The sequence below is a fragment of the Prionailurus viverrinus genome, chromosome C1 (assembly GCF_022837055.1).
Source record: "Prionailurus viverrinus isolate Anna chromosome C1, UM_Priviv_1.0, whole genome shotgun sequence".
Taxonomy (NCBI): domain Eukaryota; kingdom Metazoa; phylum Chordata; class Mammalia; order Carnivora; family Felidae; genus Prionailurus; species Prionailurus viverrinus.
In genome coordinates, this window is record NC_062568.1 from 92886990 (window position 1) to 92900340 (window position 13351).

The 13351-nt window shown below is 39.2% G+C and overlaps 1 protein-coding gene and 1 long non-coding RNA gene across 5 annotated transcripts in view; one reads left to right on the top strand and one right to left on the bottom strand.

Annotated features, from left to right (window-relative positions):
- Nucleotides 1-13351, top strand: part of NCKAP5 (NCK associated protein 5) — a 969870-nt gene that overhangs the window by 726239 nt on the left and 230280 nt on the right. The gene's annotated exons all lie outside the window — the stretch shown is intronic.
- The window catches only part of LOC125172362 (uncharacterized), a 77122-nt gene that overhangs the window by 1124 nt on the left and 62647 nt on the right, over nt 1-13351 (bottom strand). Inside the window, exon 2 of the long non-coding RNA XR_007154708.1 lies at nt 7330-7394. This is a non-coding gene — a long non-coding RNA (uncharacterized LOC125172362). The remainder of the gene's footprint in view (nt 1-7329; nt 7395-13351) is intronic.

The following is a 13351-nucleotide window of genomic DNA, read 5'->3' on the forward strand; positions in this document are numbered from 1 at the left end:
CTCCTTGATCATCACTTTCCTCTTCTGTAAAGGGAGTGGGGTAGGAGGAGGACTAATAATACGAATACCTAAGATTGTCCTAAGATTGAATGAGATGATGCATGCAGTATTAAGCACTTTTGCACGTAGTAAATTCTCAATAAGTTTAACTATTGACGTTATTAAAAAGTATGTATTATTACACAGTGCTGGTTCAGTTGCTTATGACTGTAGAAAGTTTGTCTGTTTGGATTCTACAGGTAATTCTGTGTACCAAAATGGAAGACATAATGCTAGGAAGAGGCTAAATTCTTTGTTTCTACTCTTGCATGTTTAAAATAATTTTTTTTGGAATTCAATGACAAATATTCTGATTATGGTACAGAAGTCACGATTCTAGTACATGGTATAAATCCATGAAATTTTCCTCCAAATAGTAAGCCATTCAAGTTATACCAGTGAAGATAAAAGAACAATTTCTTTTGTACCCTAAATCCCTTATGCATCATGCAGTTTTCAGTATGTGGAGAAGGATTACTGTTTTCCTGCCTCCCAAACTCCTAAGGCCATTTAGAGACACCAGTTTTCTTGCCTTTCCTCTCTATCATCAGGTCTGTCTTCCTGTGTCACTCCCTCAACCTCTACTGTGATAAATAGTTGGCTTCCACTTTGGTGTTTGCTGACAGCTTTCAAATCCCACCGCTCTTCCTTTCCCTTCTGTGCCACATCTCAGCAAGTTGATAAGAAAGGCCAAGTGCTCCTTCCTTTGTCTCAGTCAGAAAGTTCAGACCTTGCAAGTGCTGGCTGCCCAAGCCATGTTCAGAGCTCCCTGGAAACCTTCCTTCATCTCCCCAGAAAAACTCAGTGTGTGAGTAATAAATCTTTTCATAACTTTTTGGTGCATACGTGGTATCATCAGTCTCGACATCCAAACCAAATTTTGGAGTGAGGGTTATGAGACCATATTGCTTCTGTAGGGTGATGACAAGTCCCAGATCACTTCCTGCATACAGCATCATCACTCATCTGGAAAATGCCCATCTGCTTCTCCACTGTTGTTGGCACTTCCTTTAACAGCTAATTTGTCCCTCGTCTACTTAAAGTGGAATTCAGTCCCTCTAGTCAAGTGGTCTATGGGCAGATTCTCATAAAATTTCAAGTATTAGGTACTTCTCATGTTCTGCTAGCTATTCCAGAAGTTAGAGTAGAAGGGAAAGATACCCAAATCTGACAAAGAAAACCCAATGCCACTTTAGAGAAATAGACCAAAAGTCTTGCAGACAATTCCAAACCAATCCCTATTTAAAACTCTTAGAAAATTAGAACTAAAAATAAAATTCCTTACTAAGATAAATAGTTTTATCTGGCATCCACTATCACTCTCAATAGGAAAATATACTGTAGATATTGAAGTATAGTCAGGACCATGGTGCCAGTGATTAGCATACTTTGTAAATGCCTTTTTGGAAGTTCTGCCACTTCCCTTAATACATGATTCAGAGGTAAAATTGCACTGCTATTGGAAAGGAGGGAAAACATATTGTTATTTTCAGGTGGCATTCTCTATACTACAAACCTGAGAAATTAAGTGAAATAAACCTAAGAATTAATAAAAGAGTGTAATAAAGTGGTCAGATATGACTATTACAAAGATCAGTTGTTTTCTGTCAGTGAGGAATAATGGTTCAAAAAATAATTGGGGAAAATTCAGTGTATAATTGTAATGAAGGTCATAAAATACTATTTTTTTAAAATTTTTTTTAATGTTTATTTATTTTTGAGACAGAGAGAGACAGAGCATGAATGGGGGAGGGGCAGAGAGAGAGGGAGACACAGAATCGGAAGCAGGCTCCAGGCTCTGAGCCATCAGCCCAGAGCCCGACGCGGGGCTTGAACTCATGAACCGTGAGATCGTGACCTGAGCTGAAGTTGGACGCTCAACCGACTGAGCCACCCAGGCGCCCCCATAAAATACTATTTAAAGAAAAGTGTAGAACTCATTTAAAGAACTGTATACAACTTATCGAGAGAAGTCAAGAATTTAATAAAGTGGTATATGCCATGTTCCTGCAGGGGAAGACCAAATATTGCAAAACTGATATTTCTTCCCCAAATAATTTAAAGGTTGATTATAACTTTTTAAAAGAAGTGAAAATCAATTGGATTATAGGAGGGGAATGAGGAGGACTTAATGATTCTATAGACAATGTAGAAAGAAGCAAACAAAAAAACAAGAAATGTTTGAGAGGAAGAAGAATAACAAATGATGGCTTACTGTATTAAGTATTAAAATGGTATAAACTTGTAGTTAAAGTGTGCTTATAGCTCTAGATCAGGTAAATCAATAAAACAGTATAAGTCATCTGACAATAACTTTACCATATTTAAGTGTTTAGTACTTCTAAGAAAGGTATCACAGGGGTGCCTAGGTGGTTCAGTCAGTTAAGCACCAACCATGGCTCAGGTCATGATCTCACAGTTGGTGAGCCCCTCATTGGGCTACACGTCGCGAGTGTGGAGCCTGCTTGAGATTCTCTCTCTCCCTCTCTCTCTCTCTCTCTCTCTCTCTCTCTCTCTGCCCCTCCCCCCCCACACTATCTCTCAAAATAAATAAATAAACTCAAAAAAAAAAAAAAAAGCCAGGGCACCTGGGTGACTCAGTAGGTTAAGTGTTGACTTCAACTCAAGTCATGACATCACAGTTCATGGGTTCAAGCTCTGCATCAGGCTCTGTGCTGACAGCTCAGAGCCTGGAGCCTACTTCACATTCTCCCTCTCTCTCTCCCCCACCCCTACTTACACACTCTCTCTCTCTCACACACAAAAACAAATCAACATTAAATTTTTTAATAAAATAAATTAAAAAAGATATCACCTATCAACCAGGAGACAAAGGCTGCGTCTGTAAATGTTCTGGAACAATTTTTTCATTATTTGGAAAGAAAATAAGATGCTTACCTGACAGCATAATGTGAATCCCATATGAGTTAAAGAGGTAAATGCACCAAAAAGGGGAATTGAAACATTATTAAACTTGAGGAAAGTGACTATTTAATTGCTCTTGGGTGGGAATGGACTTTCTAATTATAAAGTCAATGAAGAAAATCACAAAGGAAAAAGATTTTCTTAACTTTATAAACATTTAAATGTTATGAACCTGAATATATTATAAACAAAATTAAAAGACAGGAAAAGAGAAGACATCAGAACTAAAACAATTTTTGCTATCCTCAATACGTGAAGATTTAATATAAATTCGTAATGGAAACATTGTGACAGGAATCTGCGCAAAGGATATAAAGAGACAATTCGCAGGAGAGAAAATACCATTAGCTAATAAACATAGGAAAAAATTAGCCTCCCGTGTAGTCAAAGAAATAAAATGTTAAATAATAATAGAGGATGTTTTGCCTACAAAACTGGCAACATGTTTAGATGGTACTAATCGGTGCTGGAGAAGGAAGAGTAGCACTCACATACACCCCAGGGGAAGTGAAAATCGATAAGGCCTTTACAGAAGGCCAAATGGTAATGTGTATAAGGAATCACTGAAAACATTCTAAGGCTTTTACCCATTAATTCTATTTGCGGTGCTCCATTCCAAAGAAATAATTTACGATTTAAAATGAGATTTATGTTTAAGCACAGTCTTTGTAGCATTATTTTTATTAGTACAAGTGAGACAAGGTAAAATAATCTATAGTATATATCCCACAATAAACGCTTTTGCATTCAGCAAATGTGTCATCATTTTTAATGGTGTGGGAAAATATCCACTTTGTTTTAAGTGAGAAAAAAATCATCATTTAGTAAATCAACTGTCATGTACAATATACATTTTATACCTCTAGAAAGTGACCCCATGTTAATGGTGGTTATCTATGGGTTATGTAATTTTGAGCAATTTTTGTTTTCCTCATACTTTTGTGTACATTTCACTTTTTTTCTAAAATGGTCTTAGTAATTTCAAATCAGGAAAAATGAGAACTTCATTACTGCTGATGAGCATTTATTACCTTATTTGTTTCTTATTCCCAAAACTCTCCAAAGGATAGACATTGCTCATAGAATACACATACTCTACTTATATGTTTCCCTCTTGATGAGATGAAAATGATAGATGTCTAACATATTTATTTCATAAGGATATTGTGAAGATAAATTGAGATAAAGATGGAAACATGATTTGGAAGAAAAAAATATAATAAAGATATAGTAAGTTGAATTTTGTCACCATACATGTCCCAAGTCAACACATTAAATAATTTTTGGTGACTATCAGGCATGGGCCTGTACCTCCAATTAAATAATAATGCCTATAAAGCATTAGTTAATAAATTAAAATAATGTATATCAACCTCTAGAAAGTGCTCTCCAGGACTTTGTCTGGCGTTGGGAATGTTCTCTAGCTATGTCCTCTGATATGGTAGCCATTGAGCCAAACAGCATTTGACATGTCACTGGTGTGACTGAGAAACAGAATTTTTATTTTTTTTAGTTTTTACTTTTTGATATGAAATTTATTGTCAAATTGGTTTCCATACAACACCCAGGGCTCGTCCCAACAGGTGTCCTCCTCAATACGCATCACCCACCCTCCCCTCCCTCCAACCCCCCATCAGCCCTCAGTTTATTCTCAGTTTTTAAGAGTCTCTTATAGTTTGGCTCTCTCCCTCTCTAGCTTTTTTTTCCCTTCCCCTCCCCCATGGCCTTGTGTTAAGTTTCTCAGGATCCACATAAGAGTGAAACCATATGGTATGTGTCTTTCTCTGTATGGCTTATTTCACTTAGCATAACACTCTCCAGGTCCATCCATGTTGCTACAAAGGGCCATATTTCATTCTTTCTCATTGCCATGTAGTACTCCATTGTGTATATAAACCACAATTTTTTTATCCATTCATCAGTTGATGGACATTTAGGCTCTTTCCATAATTTGGCTATTGTTGAAAGTGCTGCTATAAACATTGGGGTACAAGTGCCCCTATGCATCAGCACTCCTGTATCCCTTGGGTAAATTCCTAGCAGTGCTCTTGCTGGGTCGTAGGGTAGATCTATTTTTAATTTTTTGAGGAACCTCCACACTGTTTCGCAAAGTGGCTGCACCAGTTTGCATTCCCACCAACAGTGCAAGAGGGTTCCCGTGAGACACTGAATTTTTCAATTAATTTAATTTCAAAATACATAGCCACAAGTGGCAAGTGGATGCAGCTGTACAGTGTAGCATTGTTGTGGAGTGGGCATCTTGATCTTTAGTGCTTCCCATGCACTATCTTATTTGAGCCTCACAGTAACCTGCAACCCAGGAATTCTTTATACCCCCATTTTATAGGCAAGGAAGCTACGTGGTAAGGAGTGTGCTAATAAATTGTGGTACTGTAGGGGAGCCTGGGTGGCTCAGTCAGTTAAGCGTCCGACTTCGGCTCAGGTCATGATCTCGCGGTCCATGAGTTCGAGCCCCGCGTCAGGCTCTGGGCTGATGGCTCAGAGCCTGGAGCCTGTTTCAGATCCTGTGTCTCCCTCTCTCTCTGACCCTCCCCCGTGCATGCTCTGTCTCTCCCTGTCTCAAAAATAAATAAACGTAAAAAAAAAAATAAGTTGTGGTAATGTAATTCACCACCACATGGGCGATGACAGAGCCACTGTAATGCATTAGTCCGTATTGTCTCCCACACTAAATGCAGGGCCTGCCACCTGACAGGCACGTGCTAGTGGAAGTGACAAACTACAGGGAAGTCCGGGAATGCGGGAGGAGCAAGATGAAACCATGTCTTGCCCCTCTGTGGCAAATCCCTTCTGCATTGAACCCATTGCAATCCTCTTATATGTAGAAATCCGGCACCAGAAGTCCCCAACCAGGGGAGGGACTTGTCAGCAGGACATCAGGGAGGGGTGTTAAGGCCACACACACTTTTTTAGTTGCTGCTTTCTCCTGAATCAAGAACTTCACATTGAAAATATCTTACAGCCAGGGCCCCAGACTGCACACAGGTGAGAAGGCATATTTGTTGAGTACATTTGAAATACTTGGGCAGCTTTTAATGTACTTTACAGGATGTGACAAATGAGTGTCTGTGTAAATCAATAAACCTTTCTGTGAAGGGACTAATGGTTTTATGTGAATAGCAAAGCAATGCACATGGAAACCAGTACTCTTGTTTCCTGTCAGTATTTTTAAAGTTCACTGTCATAACTCTGTTCCCCTTGACCTTTATCAGTGATACCTAGCAGAGATTTGCGTTGCTAGTCAAGTTCTAACTGGACATCTCACCTATCAACCCTCGTTGGCTTTCCCCTCAGTGCCTGATAAATGCCTCTTTCCCACCTTGCCCTCTCTTAAATTGCTCACTTCTTAACATGTTGTGATTGATCTTTGAATAATAATCGACTTCCTCAGATTTAAGAATACTTCATTCCAGACTAATATAGGTGGCATTTTTTTTTTGCCTGGATACTTTAAAGTCAGTTTTATTATCATTGTGATGCACAATAATAAATACATTTGTATTTGAATGTTGGTAAGTGAAAGATCAATATGCACAGAAATTCAGGAATCCTCAAATGCTGTGAAACAAACTAATGCTCAAATGCTAACAGAAAATGAGGGCCTTTGGTTTTGAAAAGCAAAATACATGTCACCTAGAAGTATGACTAAGTCTTATTTCTGCTCACAAGCATGAGAAGATGATCTAACATCATTATGGCTGAAACCCTGTACTAGGATTTGCAAATTGCAACCAGCCCCTTTCAAACTCCTGACATACACTTACATGCAATTAATGCACAGAGCAACTCTGCTCTTTGCTCTTTTAAAGTAGTTCTTTATATAGTCCCGTCTTGATAGTATCCCAAAGCTACATTTTTCAAAGACAGTAATTCTAGGACAGCTTAAAGAAATACAAAGAGCCTGTTTTTTTATACAGGACTTCAAGTACTTTTTCTGTTGTAAATATATTATACTGACACAATCCTATTTCGTTCTACATGTTGTTTACTTAATGTATTTCCACCCAGAGGTGAAATATTTAAGTGGGATTGCATTGTGGGTATTATTTTGCTAATTAGCTTCCAAATGTGGGACTCCGGTTATGTAAATACAACTCAGCCTTAATGTGAATAGTGTTTTCTGGATCTAAAAAGACAGTTCCACGTCTGTGAAGTGTTAACTGCCATCACACTAGAGCAGTTGTCTGATTAATTACGATGGTGTGAACTTGGTCATGTTTTTGAGATGATGTTCCCTCCAGAGCAATTGACTAGATAATTGTGCTCTGGCTGCCATGGGACCTGAGTGGATCTCAGCAGGTGTGAGACCTGAGCCTGGAGCTGTCTCAACCTGTCGTCACTTACTTGATCAAAGGGAACATGCTCTGTGAAGATGTCTTCTCAAGTAAATTGGGCCCAAATCCTGCCACCTGGAAGGGTAAAATGAAGATTTATTTAATACTCAAACTATCAGAACCAGTTATCCAGATGATCAGTGTAATGGGTAGAAGGGCAGAAAAATTACAAAGAGAGGTCTCATATTCTTGTCTGCAACCTGGAGACTGGATTTGATAAAGTTGGGATCTCTTTCAGTTCCAGTCTTCTTGTGTCTTATACCAAGAGATGCATTATGATGGTCGGGTGGACAGTCATTATTTTACATCTCTGAGCTCCAGTTTCCTTTATTTATAAAATTACTCAGTTAGACTTGATATCCCAGTCTAAAAGGTAATAAAATGTATTCACGAAGCTGAAAGTTCCATGGGTCTGTGTTGGGTGGAGGCCAGGGATGCTGCCAAACATCCTGCAATCCAGAGAACAGCCCCTCAAAAACAACAACAACAAAAATCTGGTCCGAAATGTTAGTCGTGCTGAGGTTGAATAACCCTATTTTGTATGTATGTAGAGAGGGGTGTGTGTGTGTGTGTGTGTGTGTGTGTGTGTGTGTGTTGTTTTGGGTTTTTATTTATTTATTCTTTTCGGTTTTCATCTTTTTATTTTATGTGGTTTGCTCCAAGGCCAAAATCAATAGTAACGGGAATCACAAACATTTTGATTGGTACACCAGACTGATGTGTAAGACCTGGAAAACAGAAAATGTCATACAAGTTGCAAAGAAAAGTTCTTCTGGAGTTCACAAACATGATAGTAAGAGGAAGTAGTGTGAATGCATTAGGTGTTAACATTTAGAACAGTACTTGTAACTGCTCCTTTCTGACAATTCTAGGACCTTGTTGCAAGCCCTTCATATGTCACTGCTGATTTCCTTCAACATGAAATAGGACTTTACAAAACTCTTCATAGACCTTACTTTTGGGGTACTTGAGTGGTTCCTATTCATACAGTGCTGGCATATGCTGTACACACACACACACACACACACACACACACACACACACCACATACTCTCTCATTATATAGAAGAACTCTTCATATATAATTTGCTCTAACCAGATCAACAAGACATTGTTTTCCTCGCCATCTGTTGAGACATGGAAATAAGCTTTGCTGTACACAGCCCTACATTTCATCTATGTTTGTCTTAATGAGACTTCATTCTGGTTTGGTTACCCTTCTCTCTGATCAACAGATTGCATCAAAGTCTGGCTTAGAGAAACGAGGCCAGCTAGGCTCTGTGAGTTCTGGCAGGAGTTGGCTGATCTCCTCAGGGACTCAAAGAAGGGAACAAGTGAGGGCCGTATATTTCAGAATTTTGTAAAAGAGATTGTTTGAACCATGACAGAAGTAGAAGTCTGATTGTCTTCATCATCTTTTAAGAATATATGATTTTATGATGATTAGTATTGCGGTAATTACTATATAAATTCGAGGACGTCTGGGATTTCATAGCTGGAAAAGGCTTTAGGGAGTCTGGCAAGTTTACGAGGGGAGAAAAATAAAGTCAAAAGAAATTAAACACCTTGATCACTGCCGCAGTAAGTGGCTAGAATTTGAAACCCTGTTTTCTCTGCCACATCATGCTGCTAGAAAATGTTTTTAAGACCACCAAACTCAACTAAAGAACCAGATCACTGGATATCACACTATGCTTATACTTAAAATATCTCTACGAGACGTCATCTAGGTATAAAATACCTCCTGAGTAGCATCACTGGGTAAGTACACAGTGTGCACAGAGATTCAATATTATCTTGGTAGAGCGATGTGTAATTCAAACAGAAAAAGTCTTTTAATAAAATTGGTGGCTGCTAGCTTTCAGCCTACATGTCTATTATTGTACCTGAGCTGAGCTATAAGCTGAGGTGTTTACTCTTCTTTTATCCTAGCCCTCAAAAAGGAATTACATTTCAGTTCTCCTCATCCCTTATCACCCCAGGGTCCCAACTGCTTAAAAATATCTGCCAGCTCCCACCCACTTACCCACACAAAACAGCCCAGGAAATTTTAAAAGCTGGATTGAGAGGAATTAGGACGGTATATAAATGTGTTAGCTTTCTTCTTTCCCCACTGTTTTCAAAGCAAATCCTGCTGCTTTGCCAGTTCTCTAAAGAGGAACGGGAAATCATCCCACCCCCTTTCAGCTCTTGGACTTGGAAACAGGAAATGTGGTTTTTACAAGGATATTTAGTTTAGGGTAACATTTGGGAGTTCAGAATGGTAAGGTGTTTACAGTACTGATTTAGAATACCTGTGATTCTGTCAGGTCTGTGTGAGCTAAAGACACTCAGTAAATGTCTTTGAGCCTCAGGTTGCTTCTCTACAAAGTGGAGAGAAAAACAGATTCTCCCTTTGAAGATGAAGTATATTACGTGCTGGACACCGAGCCTGGCACATGGTCATCATCAGTGCTTGTTAACTGTCATTGCCACCATCATCATCATTTTGTAGAGCTCCTCCCTTTTTCTTCTCCATCCCAGGTACAGCAATGGCTCCAGCCCTGGCTTTGTCTTAAATTAGACCCATGCTTACAACTCCTGGACACACCTTTTCCAGAAGTTACTCTCACATCTCAAATATACAAAATTGAATTCATGATTTCTTCAGAATTATTTTGAGAGCTGCCACAAATTCAAGGGTATCTCCTCTCTCATGACCAGATCTTGTTTAGATTTTTTTTTTTTGTAACCCGAGTGGAAATCTCTAGACACCAAATGATACAAATAAGTCCAGGGGTTTTATATACCCTTGTAAGTTCCAGCTAAAGACCAAACCCAGACTAGATTAGCCTTAGACACAATGCTACCTGTTGCACTCTATCCTTGTAGAAAGGCAGACAGCTTCCATTTAGGGCAGCTGTTGCCCACTCGTGTTGGAAGTAGATGAAAGTGGGGAGCAGGGCTGAAGGTTGCCTTCCGTTGACTCTCCACTGTCCGTCTCCTCCACCTGTGTGGAAGGGCAGTTGTCCTGAGTGGAAAGGCCAGAAGTCATGCATCATAATTAAAGTGAACCACAATCTTCCTAAAGCTTAATATGTTTTCCTTGTGGATTCTTAAGCAAAGGGACGTTATTCTTCCCTAAAGAGAGAGGGAAGAGTTAGTGTGAGCCACTGGCATGACTGAACAAAAGAACTTCATGAAGGGGCGCCTGGGTGGCTCAGTCGATTAAGTGTCCAACTGCAGCTCAGGTCATGTTCTCACAGTTTGTGAGTTTGAGCCCTGCATCGGGCTCTGTGCTGCCAGCTCAGAGCCTGCTTCTGATTCTGTGTCTCCCTGTCTCTCTGCTCCTCCCCTGTTCTCTCTCTCTCTCTCTCTCTCTCTCTCTCTCTCTCTCTCTCAAAAATAAATAAACATTAAAAAAATTTTAAGAATTTCATGAAAACGTGCCAACAATGGAAGAAAGAGGAGAGGAGTTAGGGTGACTACCAGCAAATCTTGCGTAGGAACCAGGCTTATACGTTTGTGGCCATTGTGTCTTCTCTGCAGGAAGGAAAAAAAATCATTACGTAGCAAACCAATAGACTTTTTTCTAAAAATCTCCCATAATATTGTTTATCTCACTTTGTTCTCCATTTCTACTAAAGACCTTATCGCACTCTCAGAGACCTGAGATAAAAACCTTCATGACATCTTCACTTCTCAGCTCTCCTCCTCATGTAGCTCCTGGTTGGGAGCTGATGAATCTGTTTTGAATTGTCTCTCAAATGCATGTCTTTCTCCCCCTCCTCCATGTCGTCCTTGATAGTCATGTGTTTTCTCATCTCTCTCTCTTCTCTTCACTCCCTTCAGTCACTGGTGCTGGGGTTAGTTAGTGGAAATAAGCATTTGTGGGGCACCTGGGGGGCTCAGTTGGTTGAGTGTCTGACGTTGGCTCAGGTCATGATCTCATGGTTCATGGATTTGAGCCCCATAGCAATCTCTGCACTGACAGTGTGGAGCCTGCTTGGGATTCTCTGTCTCACTCTGCCCCACCCACACTCGTGCTTTCTCTCTCTTTCTCAAAATAAATAAACTTAAAAAAAAAAAGGGAAATATACATTTGCTCCTGTTCCTTCACCCTGACATCTGGCTCCTTCCATCTCTGTGGCCTTATCCCTAACTAGTGTCACCTTCTATCTACTCACTGACCTGTTACTGTGGAACTCAGCTCCCCAAACCCACTGAGGCCCTTCCAGAAATGCCTGGCCCTCATGTCCTGCCCAGTGCTCTATCACTTATTTGTGGGTTTGTTTGTATAAGCATGTGTGCATATGTTTGTGATGTGTCGTACAGAAAGGAACTTGAAATGTCCATTGACAGATAAGAATGATAAAGCAAAGAAATTAAGTAACTGCCATAAGGTTAACAAATGAAATATTGCCAGTACCATGGACTCCTGCACGGGCTCCTCTCTTACCACAGCTTCCTTTCTCCCTACTAGAGATACTAGTTAATCTGATTTCTGTAACGATCCTTCTCTTACTTTTGGGGGGAAAAAAAAGTAGAGTTTTACTTTTTATATATGTATTTCTAAACAATGTAATTTAACTTTTTCACTGTTTACTCTGTATAGGAAATCATGTCAGTGCATTGATGTATGTGTGTATTGTGTGTGTGTATATTTATATATGTGTGTATATGTATGCAGGTACACACACACACACACACACACACACACACACAGCCGACCCTTGAAAAACATGGGTTGGAGCACCAAACCCCTACACAGTTGATATTCTGCATATAATTTTTTGATCCCAAAAACTTAACTAATAGCCTTACTGATAATATAAGCAGCCGATTAACACGTATTTCATGTGTCATATGTACAGTATACTGTATTCTTACACTAAAGTAAGCTGGAGAAACAAAAATGTTAAGGAAATCATGAGAAAATATGCTGCATTTGGAAAAAATCTGCATATAAGTGGACCCTTGTGGTTCAAACCCCTGTTGTTCAAGAGTCACCTGTGTGTATACATACACACATGTATGTTTAAATATACATCTTGCTTCTTTTGCTCAGTGCTGTGATTGCAAGATTCATTCATGTAGTTTTATTCCACTGTATTTTACTTCTATGTAGTATTCTCTCATATAAATTTACCACAAATTATCCAATGCACTGTAAATTTTCATTTGAATTCTCTGTGGGAGCTGATAAGAACAAAGCTGTTGTGAATACACGTATATGGGCATCCTAGTATATATGTTCACAGGTATGTATAGTTAATATACCTAGAAATGGCATTGCTGGGTCAGAATGTATGAGTGTCCTCCTTTATCAGGTTAAGCCAAACTCTTCTTTATTTGTTTTTTGTTTTGTTTTGTTTTAATATGAAATTTATTGTCAAGTTGGTTTCCATACAATATCCAGTGCTCATCCCAATAGGTGCCCTCCTCAATATCCATCACCTACCCTCCCCTCCCTCCCACCCCCTATCAACCCTGAGTTTATTCTCAGTTTTTAAGAGTCTCTTATTGTTTGTAAGCCAAACTCTTCTAAAATGGGTATAACTAATGTACACTCCCACCTGTGGTATCTCAGAGTTCTTGTTGCTAACACTTGCATATAAAAATTTCACTTTGTGCCTGTCGTGTGTGTGTGTGTGTGTGTGTGTGTGTGTGTGTATGTGTATGTGTGATGGTATATCTTTGTACTTTTATTTGCATTTTTTAAGTAACTTCCTCTTTGGCGTAAAATGATTCCTGGAACACAGATGTCTGCTCTTGTTTTCTTCCCATTTGTCCTTCAGTTCCTGAATAGCTCAGAAGTCAAATAATCCTATTCCTCAAGTAATTCCCAGTTAATACCTCAAATTGAATCACCTGCTTCTTGGTACCGGGGAACAAATACCCATTCCTCAAGATTTTGAAGAAAAAAATATAAGTAAATATAGTCTGAGAAATGTCTGAGACCAGACGTTGTCTTCCTCTAAGAAGCAGGTGATTCAGGTTGAGGAATTACTTAAAAGTCATAGATTTTCTATGTCTGAAGCACATCTTGGGGG